The following is an 11644-nucleotide window of genomic DNA, read 5'->3' as shown; positions in this document are numbered from 1 at the left end:
AGCAACTAAGCCTGTGCTCTAGAGCCAGGGAGCTGCAACTAACTGAAGCCTGTGCACCTTAGAACACGTGCTCTGCAACAAGAGAAACCACTTCAATGAGAAGCCTGTGCACTGCAACTAGAGAGTAGCCTCTGCTCTTGGCAACTAAAGAGAAGCCATGCACAGCAACAAAGACCCAGCACAGCCAAAAAGAAAAAAAGAAAAAAACCTGGGGAAGGGAGAATTTATTACTTGTGTCAAGTAAGGAGAACAACAGAGATCTTGCCCAAAGTAGCATTGATGCTGAAAGCTCAGACTTTGTGCACAGGTGCCAAATCAAATCTGAGACAAGAGTTTTGGGTGAAGTAGAAGAGAATAGCTTTATTGTTTTGCCAGGCAAAGTGGAAACTTTGTGCCCCAACCCAGGAGAGTCTAGTGAGGAGTTTTATAACAATGTTTCAAGGGCAGGGGATACAGATAGGGTTAGTGTGTGTGCAGGGCCTACACTCCTGTAATCTGGCCTCAGGTGGTCTCCTGATCTCTGAAGAATGCTTCAAGTAATTCTGTCTTCCATTTGTTGAGGGGTTTGGCTCTACAAAGAGCTCCAAGATATTGTTATGTATATCCCTTAAGGGGGAACAAGGACCCTGTCTCAAGGCTGCACTATTGTTTCTCCTCCCCGGTCTCTGCATCCTCTCTCCCTTCCCTAATTAGCAATGGTTTGAACCTGGCCTTTGGAACTCAGGGAAGGTCAAGGAGCCTGAATAGAAAGTCTCCTGCACCCAGGAGTCCCATAGAGTCCTGCTCAGTGTCAGTGTCTACTCAAAACAGCAAAATTATGGAAAATTTAAGCCAAGGATACATGCATATTCATGAAGGGGTTTGAGCAGCTGAGCATTCAGCACAGAATTAGGGCAAAGGTTGACAGAGTGCAAGCGTTCAGTTCAGTTCAGTCGCTCAGTCTGTCCGACTCTTTGCGACCCCGTGAATCGCGGCACGCCAAGCCTCCCTGTCCATCACCAACTCCCGGAGTTCACTCAGACTCACGTCCATCGAGTCAGTGATGCCATCCAGCCATCTCATCCTCTGTCGTCCCCTTCTCCTCCTGCCCCCAATCCCTCCCAGCATCAGAGTCTTTTCCAATGAGTCAACTCTTCGCATGAGGTGGCCAAAGTACTGGAGTTTCAGCTTTAGCATCATTCCTTCCAAAGAAATCCCAGGGCTGATTTCCTTCAGAATGGACTGGTTGGATCTCCTTGCAGTCCAAGGGACTCTCAAGAGTCTTCTCCAACACCACAGTTCAAAAGCATCAATTCTTTGGCGCTCAGCCTTCTTCACAGTCCAACTCTCACATCCATACATGACCACAGGAAAAACCATAGCCTTGACTAGATGGACCTTTAAGCATTAGTTGACTGAAATCACGAGAGTTAGAAAAGGTTGGCATAATCATTCCTTAGGTTCTGACCACTCTGGGGGCTCAGCATGTAGTTACTGTCTTCCACCTGGATGAGGGGCTGAGTTCCTGCAGAACTCAAAGATAAGCATCAGATTGTAATGTATTTCCCTTGAGGAGGAACTAGAACTTTGCTTTATGGCTGAACTACTGTTTTTTGACTGCTTTTCCTTTGTTCCTGCATTCTTTTGTTCCCTTAAGATCATTAACCACTGAGGCCTGTTTCAAGGGCAAGTCTTGTGGCTAGGCTTAGATCACAAAATTGCTTCTCTTCTGACAAGAAAACCATGCTTCGTTCTCTTCCTCTGGGGACCCCTACCCTATCTGCTGATAGTCTTAATTTTCATATTCCTAGGGACTAGTGGTATTATATATCTTTCTATGTGCTTATTCCACCCCACCTACCTTTTCCTAATTGCATCCTTTTGGCTTTTGTTTTTTACTGCTAAGTTTTCAGCATTTTTAAATATATTCTTGTCCAACAATAATCAAATTGAGGCTGAAAAGAACAAGAGTTTTATTGGGGGACTTAGGAATCACAATGCAGGAGACAGAGATTCAGGTAAAATAGAAGAATGTTCCAAGTTAGAAAAAGAGTCAGGGGCTTATATAGGCAAAAGCAACAAGATTGTTAAAGTTGTCTCTCAAGACTATGATTGGCTCTGAAGCAAAAAAGGAAATATTTGTCCTTATAGGTAGTCATGAGTTATTTACAGTAATAGCCTGATAAGTTATCTTGAGTTTCTGGAACATTGTGTAGATGTTCTGGAAGCCTACTTTAAGACAATGTGTCCAAAGTTCATATTCCGTCTGGCTGAGCCCTACATAAGTCACACCTCCTCAGTGGTCTCCTGGCTCCAGTTTAGAGCTGTCTTAGCAAAACTGACTTCATTCTGATTTTCCTTTCACATTCTAGATATAGGTTCTTCTTCAGCTTTGTGGCTTGCAAATATTACCTTCTAGTCTTTAGCTTGTCTTTTCTTCCTTTTCATCATTGACAGGGTCCATCAGAGAAAAATATAGAAGAATAAGAAATACATTTCACTTTCATCCATGATTCCTCTTAAAGCCCTTGTGATTTCCTAAGTGATAAGAGGTGTAGGAACATCTTTTGTTATGATATTTAGTTTTTGTTCCCAGCTCCTGAAATAGTTGCAGAGTGTAAAAGTGACAGGAGTATCTTGAGTTATTTTTACAAGTCCCTTTCAAATGAGACAGGAAGTTGGGAAGGTATAACCTTTAAAAGAATGACATGGCTGTTGAGGACATGACATAAACTGGTTAGAACCAGCTGGGTTCAAGATAGTGAAAGATTCAACTTCCAGTAGACTTTGAGCCTCATTATAATCTCATCTTAATACATTAGCATCTAAATGACACACCAGTAGGCACCACAGTTCCTAGGTTAATCATAAAAGGCCAAAAATTGGATAGTGACCCAGTTCCTGGAAATCTCTACCCCTTCCCCCAAATAGTTGGAATAATCTTCCCACTCATTAGCCTATGACGGAGAAGGTAATGGCAACCCACTCCAGTACTCTTGCCTGGCAAATCTCATGGATGGAGGAGCCTGGTAGGGTGCAGCCCATGGGGTCGCTAGGAGTCGGGCACGACTGAGAGACTTCACTTTCTCTTTTCACTTTCATGCATTGGAGAAGGCAATGGCAACCCACTCCAGTGTTCTTGCCTGGAGAATCCCAGGGATGGGGGAGCCTGGTGGGCTGCTGTCTCTGGGGTTGCACGGAGTCGGACATGACTGAAGCAACTTAGCAGCAGCAGCACTAGCCTATGAAATTACCCAGCCCATAAAAGCTAACCACCCCTTAGTTGACGGCCTCTCACCTGCTGAGATGAACTGCACTCTGTCTACGGAGTGTTTCTCCCAGAGTTGCTCACATGTCTGAAATGGACCACATTCCATCTACGGGATGTGCATCGCTCTAAATAAATCTGTTTTCACTTTAGTATGACTTGCTCTTGAATTCTTTCTCATGCGAAGCCAAGGATCCACACTTGGTGGCCTGTCTCAGGGACTCACTTGAGACCTGGGATATCACCATCCTTGTTCTTGCCAAAATCTTGGCTTTCTCTGCCCACCAAGGGGCTCTCCAGCCCTTTACTACTGGCCTAGTAGTAAAGAACCCACCTGCCAATACAGGTAGATATAAGAGATCAGGTTCAATCTTGGGGCAGGAAGATCCCTCGGAGGGGGACATGGCAACCCACTCCAGTATTCTTGCTTGGAGAATCCAATAGACAGAGGAACCTGACGGGCTATTGTCCATAGGGTCGCAAAGAGTCATATATTACTGAATAACTTACCTTGCACACACGCCCACCAAAGACAAGAAATTTTAGAGACAGAGTTTGGAGGAAATAGAAAGATGGTTTTAATCCTCGCTGGCTAAGGGGGGAAACACAGCACAGGCTGGAGCCTCAAGAACTGTGCCTCCCTAATCAGGAATCTGGAGGATCATATAGATAGGGGCTCCCAGTCAGGGGTAGGTGATAAGAAACAAAGGTGAAAGGATCTAACATTCTTCTTCCTCTTGCATTGTTTCAAAAGCAGTCATAGGCTGGCGACAGGTAGCCCTATGAGTAGGTCTTGTAGCCACTTAGGTCTATTGTCTTGGTTTGGTTTATTGTACTGCAGCCTTCTTTTCTTTTTTAAAAAATTAATTTATTCATTTTTCTGCTCCAGGTCTTAGTTGGGGCACATAGGATCTAGTTTCCTGACCAGGGATTGAATTCGGGCCTCCTGCATTGGGAGCTCAGAGTCTTAGCCACTGGACCACCAGAGAAGTCCCTGCAGCCTGCTTTCTATAGTGCAAAAAAACTACAGGGGGTGGTCTGAAAAGAGAGTGCTGCAAAGGTAAGCACCAGATATAGGATGTGATTAGCATAGAGTTAAAGGATAACAGGGCTTCCTTGGTGGCTCAGACAGTAAGGAATCTGACTGCAATGTGGAAGATCCAGGTTCGATCCCTAGGTTGGGAAGAGCCCCTGGAAGGGTAATGGCAACTTACTCCAGTATTCTTGCCTAGGGAATTCCATAGACAGAGGGCTACAGTCCATGGGGTCACAAAGAGTCAGTGAGTGAGAGAGAGAGCGACTGAGCAACTAACACACACACAGAGGATAACAGGTGCAAAATGTAGCTCATCCAGAGTTAGAAGGAGATAGGTACAGGATGTAACTTACATATTATCAGGTTAGTTTTTAGAAAAGTAAACTTCATTACAGACTATAGATTAGAACAGTTAAAAAAAAAAAAAACTCAGGAAAGGGCAAGAGTAAAAGGAAAACTTTTTTTCTCTTTTTCACTGCAACATCCTCTTGCACGACTCTTACCTGCAACTCAAACACAGCCTGAGTTTATGTTAATGAGATGACTTTTGGAAGAACCCTACGGATGTTGTGGGGGTTGCTAGCCTCCAGGGGAACCAACCACTGTGATTAGAGAACTGGAACTTTCAGCCCCAACCACACCTCAAGGAAGAGGAGAGGGGCTGGAGATTGAATCTAATCGTCAATGGCTAATGATTTAATCATTCATGCCTGTGTTATTGTTAAGGGAAACACTGACTGAAACCGTCCACCCTGGCCAGGTACCACAGTAACCATCTGCATGAGTTATTTTATGACAGGAGGTCCTGATAAGGAACATGAAACTAACGAGCCACCACCAACTGGAAGAATTCAGGAAAGGTCATAATCATAGAGGAGACTCCAGGCCATATGTGTACCAGCCTCTCAGATTCTTTCTCCCTGAAAGCCATTTTGGCTGAGTGATGTGTGCACCACTAGGAAGGACCCTGAGTCAGAAGGACTGGCCAGAGACAACCTGGAAACTAATCCCATCATGATAAAACCCAAGACCACGAGTCACGCACACGGCAGAGCAGTTCTCCTGGTTTCCCTTATCCCGCTGCTCTCCATCCAGGTGCTCCTTCCCAATGAAGCCTCTTGTTTTGTCAGCATGAGAGTCTCCTTGCATAATTCATTTCCAAGTATTAGACAAGAGCCACTCTTAAGCCCTGGAAGGGGTTCCTCTTCCTACCAAAATTATGAAGCCTTCATAAAAACTCTTAAGGTAAGGAGTTTGGAAAGCTTCCAGATTGAACTCGTGGAGGTGCTGGTGGAAGCAGATAGGGTAACGATCCTGGAGAAAGAGAAGCAGGCAAGGCTTTCTTTCATTCTGGCCTCAGGCATTCTGTGACCTAAGTCTAGCCACAATGCGTGCCTTTGAACAGGCCACGATATTAAAAGACCCTTGCTCCTTGGAAGAAAAGCTATGGCAAACCCAGACAGCATATTAAAAAGCAGAGATATCACTTTGCCGACAAAGGTCCATATAGTCAAACTATGGTTTTTGCAGTAGTCATGTACAGATGTGAGAGCTGAGCCATAAAGAAGGCTGAGCGCTAAAAAACTGATGCTTTTGAACTGTGGTGTTGAAGAAGTCTCTTGAGAATCCCTTAGACTGCAAAAATATCAAACCAGTCAATCCTAAGGGAAATCCACCCTGAATATTCATTGGAAAGACTGCTGCTGAAGCTGAAGCTTCAGTCCTTTAGCTACCTGATGCAAATAGCTGACCCACTGTAAAAGAGCCTGATGTTGGGAAAGATTGAGGGCAGGAGGACAAGGAGGTAATAGTGGACAAGATGATTGGATAGCATCAGCAACTCAATGGATATGAATTTGAGCAAACTCCAGGAGATAGTGAAGGATAGGGACAGGCATGCTGCAACCCATGAGGTCGCCGAGTCTGACATGACTTAACAACTGAACAACAAATGGAAATGAAGGAATTCAGGAACAAAGGAAAAGCAGTTAAGAAACAATAGTTCAGCGATGAAACAAAGCCTTAGTTCCTCTTCAAGGGATATATATCACAATCTGATACTTACCTTTCAGTTCCGCAGGAACTCAGGTGGAGGATACAATAATGATGCTGACCTTTTTTGACCCTGGTGACTAAATCAACTAAAGCTTAGACTCTGAATATTTGCCCCAATTCTGTGCTGAGTTCTCTGCTGCTCAAGCCCCTTCATGAATATACATGTGCTCTTAGCTTAAATTTTCCCTAATTTAGGGTCTTTCCTAGTGGTGTGTGCATCACTCAGCCAAGATGGATTCCAGTGAGAAGGATTCTGGGAGGTTGGTAGGACATATGGAATGGTGAATCCTCTCTCCTTTTGACCTTTCCTGAATTCTCCTGGTTGCTGGTAGCTTTTTGGTTCTGCATTCCTTACCAGGACCTCTTGCTGTTAAGATAGCTCATGCAAGCAGCTACAGTCTTGCCTTACTGCTGGGCAAGCTGTTTCAGTCAATACTTTCCCTAATAGCAATAGTAGAGCAGGGAAGAAAAAGGGATTTTTTTTTCTCTCAGTAATCTTCTAAAAGGTTTAGGTTGACACCTGCCATTTCTCATTGTTATCTGTGGTAGGCTGAATAATGGTCCCTCAAAGGTGTCCAAATCCTAATATCTGGAGCCTGTGAATGTTACCTTGTATCCCATGGACAGAGGAGCCTAGCGGGCTATAGTCCATGGGGTCCCAAAGAGTCAGACATGATTGAGCAACTACCACTACACATCCAAGTATGATAAGAGGGATTTTTGGGTGTGATTAAATTAAGGTTCTTGAGAGGAGGTGATTATCCTGGGTTATCTATGTGGGTCAGATATAATCACAAGGCTCCTAATAACAGGGACTAGATCAGAGTGAGTAGTAGGAAATGTGACCACAAAACCAAGTGACATAGGAAGAAGCCATAAGCCAAGAATGCAAGCAGCCTCTACCTGCTAGTAACAAAGACTGCACTAAAAGTTGATTCTTCTACCTCGTCTTCTTTTTTAATTGAAGTATAGTTGATTTGCGGTTTCCCAAGTAAAGAACCTGACTGCCAGTGCAGGAGACATAAGAGACTCAGGTTCAATCCCTGGGTTGGGAAGATCCCCTGGAGGAGAAAATGGCAACCCACTCCAGTATTCTTGTCTGAAGAATCCTATGGACAGAGAAGCCTGGTAGCTACAGTCCATGGGGTTGCAAAGAGTTGGACACGACTGAAGCAACTTAGCATGCACGCACGCAGGCACATAGTTGATTTACATTTCAGGTGTACACCAAAGTGATGCTATTTTAGATAGATAGACAGACAGATGGATTGATTCTTTTCCATTACAGGTTCTTACAATATACTGAATATGGTTCCCTGTGCTATACAGTAGGTCCTTGTTTTTTTTTCTTGAAAGTGAAAGTGAAGTCGTGTCCTACTCTTTGCGACCCCATGGACTGTAGCCTATAATCCTCCGTCTATGGGATTTTCCAGGCAAGAGTGCTGGAAAATTTCCTTCTTCAGGGGATCTTCCCGACCCAGGAATTGAACCTGGGTCTCTCGCATTGCAGGCAGATGCTTTACCGTCTGAGCCACCAGGGAAGCTTTTTTTCCCCCTTAATATATATTTATTGAAGTATAACTGACTTACAATGTTTCAGGTACACAGCAAGCTGATTCAGTTATGCATATACACATATATTGTCTTTGAAATTATTTTCCATTATAGGTTATTACAATATATTGACTATAGTTCTCTGTGATATACAGTAAACATTTGCTTTTGTTGCATATCTATTTTTTAAATTGGAAATCTAGCATTCTATTCATACTTAGTCAAACAAGTGGAATCAAAATGTCATAAATTTTTTAGTTAGGTAAAAATTCATAAGTTTTCTAAAATATATATATTATACATATTATTATACAGTGGAAGTGAGAAATATATTTAAGGGACTAGATCTGATAGATAGAGTGCCTGATGAACTATGGACGGAGGTTCATGACATTGTACAGGAGACAGGGATCAAGACCATTCCCAAGAAAAAGAAATGCAAAAAAGCAAAATGGCTGTCTGGGGAGGTCTTACAAATAGCTGTGAAAAGAAGAGAAGCCAAAAAGCAAAGGAGAAAAGAAAAGATATAAACATTTGAATGCAGAGTTCCAAAGAATAGCAAGGAGAAATAAGAAAGCCTTCCTCAGCGATCAATGCAAAGAAATAGAGGAAAGCAATAGAATGGTAAAGATTAGAGATCTCTTCAAGAAAATTAGAGATACCGAGGGAACATTTCATGCAAAGATGGGCTCAATAAAGGACAGAAATGGTATGGATCTAACAGAAGCAGAAGATATTAAGAAGAGGTGGCAAGAATACACAGAGGAACTGTACAAAAAAGATCTTCATGACCAAGATAATCACGATGGTGTGATCACTCACCTAGAGCCAGACATCCTGGAATGTGAAGTCAAGTGGGCCTTAGAAAGCATCACTATGAACAAAGCTAGTGGAGGTGATGGAATTCCAGTTGAACCATTTCAAATCCTAAAAGATGATGCTGTGAAAGTGCTGCACTCAATATGCCAGCACATTTGGAAAACTCAGCAGTGGCCACAGGACTGGAAAAGGTCAGTTTTCATTCCAGTCCCAAAGAAAGGCAATGCCAAAGAATGCTCAAACTACCACACAATTGCACTCATCTCACATGCTAGTAATGCTCAAAATTCTCCAAGCCAGGATTCAGCAATACGTGAACTGTGAACTTCCAGATGTTCAAGCTGGTTTTAGAAAAGGCAGAGGAACCAGAGATCAAATTGCCAACGTCTGCTGGATCATGGAAAAAGCAAGAGAGTTCCAGAAAAACATCTATTTCTACTTTATTGACTATGCTAAAGCCTTTGACTGTGTGGATCACAATAAACTGGAAAATTCTGAAAGAGATGGGAATACCAGACCACCTGGCCTGCTTCTTGAGAAACCTGTATGTAGGTCAGGAAACAACAGTTAGAACTGGACATGGAACAACAGACTGGTTCTGAATAGAAAAAGGAGTACATCAAGGCTGTATATTGTCACTCTGCTTATTTAATTTATATGCAGAGTACATCATGAGAAATGCTGGGCTGGATGAAGCACAAGCTGGAATCAAGATTGATGGGAGAAATATCAATAACCTCAGATATGCAGGTGACACCACCCTTATGGCAGAAAGTGAAGAACTAAAGAGCTTCTTGATGAAAGTGAAAAGAGGAGAGTGAAAAAGTTGGCTTAAAGCTCAACATTCAGAAAACTAAGATCATGGCATCCAGTCCCATCACTTCATGGCAAATAGATGGGGAAACAGTGGTTGACTTTTTTTTGGGCTCCAAAATCACTACAGATGGTGATTGCAGCCATGGAATTAAAAGATGCTTACTCCTTGGAAAGAAAGTTATGACCAACCTAGACAGCATATTAAAAAGCAGAGACATCACTTTGCCAACAAAGGTCCATCTAGTCAAGGCTTTGATTTTTCCAGTAGTCATGTATGGATGTGAGAGTTGGACTATAAAGAAAGCTGAGCACCGAAGAATTGGTGCTTTTGAACTGTGGTGTTGGAGAAGACTCTTGAGAGTCCCTTGGACTGCAAGGAGATTCAACTAGTCCATCTTAAAGGAAATCAGTCCTGGGTGTTCATTGGAAGGACTGATGCTGAGGCTGAAACTCCAATACTTTGGCCACCTGACGCGAAGAGCTGACTCATTGGAAAAGACCCTGATTATGGGAAAGATTGAGGGTAGGAGAAGGGGATGGCAGAGGATGAGATGGTTGGATGGCATCACTGACTCAATGGACATGAGTTTGGGTGAACTCTGGGAGTTGGTGATGGACAGCAAGGCCTGGTATGCTGCAGTTCATGGGGTTGCAAAGAGTCGGACACGACTGAGCAACTGAACTGAACTGAATTATTTATATATATATATATATATATGTATACAAAAGCTTTTCTACTACTCTTGATAAAGGCTTGAGAAAGAACATAAAAAATAAAAGAGATGGAGAAATTGGAAAACATAAACTAAATGAAATGGGAACATTGAATATGAAGTATAAAAAGTGAAACAAACTAGATAAAAGATTATCATATAGTCCATTTGTTTTTAAACATGGTTGCTCATTAGTAGGTCCTTGTTGTTTATCTACTTTATATATAGTAGTGTGTTTTAATCTAATTCTTTATTCTTTCCATTCCATCATACTTATTTTATATGATATGAATTCAATCAGATATGTTATATATGTTAAATCATATTTTGATAAACTGTAAGCCATTAAACAATTTCTGGTTTGTACTGAAATCTTGACATGCTCATTTTGTCCATGCATCACCCAATGCATCTATGTGTTCAGCCAGCTAACAACCACATACTAAGCACCTACCTTTGCTAGTGTAAAGCCCTGTGGACACAGACAGAAAAGGTAAGACGCAGGCTCTAGGCTCCGAATTAAGGAGCTTGCCCTCTAGTGGGCAAACAGATGTATATCAGCGTGAAAAGTACTGAGATAAGTTTATTTATGAAGTGAGGCCCTAGCCAGGTCTTAGAAAATGAAGAGGCATTAGCCAGACGAAGATGAAGTTGGGGGCCAGGGTTGTGGAAGGATGCGTGGAGGACATTGGGCATGAAGACACGACAAAACAAGGTGCACTGGGAAACTGTTGCTGGCTATGATTGGTGCTTATGAGGGAGGAGGATGCCCAGGGAAAGGTCGGGGTCAGCTCCTGGGAAGCCCTGCATGCCTTGTTAAGATGTTTAGAACTCATCCTGAAAATGACGGGGTGCCATCAAGATGTAAACAGGGATTACATGATTAGATTTGTTTTTAAAAATTGCTTTGACTTTCCAGGTGGCTCAGTGGTAAAGAATCCACCTGCAATGCAGGAGATTCAGGTTAGATCCCTGGGTCGGAAAGATCCTCTGAAGGAGGAAATGGCAACCACTCCAGTACTCTTGCCTGGGATATCCCACGGACAGAGGAGCCTGTAAGGCTACAGTCCATGGTGTTACAAAAGAGTTGAACAATACTAAAGTGACTGAGCACACATGCACACAAGCATCCTCCCACACTTACTATTCCCTCTGTAAAAAAGGATAAAGAGTTTCACTCATCATCCAGCTATACTCAACCCTGCCCCAAGAGTGCTCTCTGTGGGTGATTCAGGATGCAGTAAAAAGGATGAAGCATTTAGTGTTATGGATACAAGGCCCCTAGATAGTTAAGATGTGTATCTAAGGAAGAATTTTAATGACTCTAGATTCTTGCATCTTTCCATACTTGGGAAAGAACTAAAATCATTAACTTGAGAATCTCTGTGTGTGTGTGTGTGTGAT

This window comes from Bubalus bubalis, chromosome 12 (assembly GCF_019923935.1).
Source record: "Bubalus bubalis isolate 160015118507 breed Murrah chromosome 12, NDDB_SH_1, whole genome shotgun sequence".
Lineage (NCBI taxonomy): Eukaryota > Metazoa > Chordata > Mammalia > Artiodactyla > Bovidae > Bubalus > Bubalus bubalis.
Note: the sequence above shows the minus strand (reverse complement) of the source record.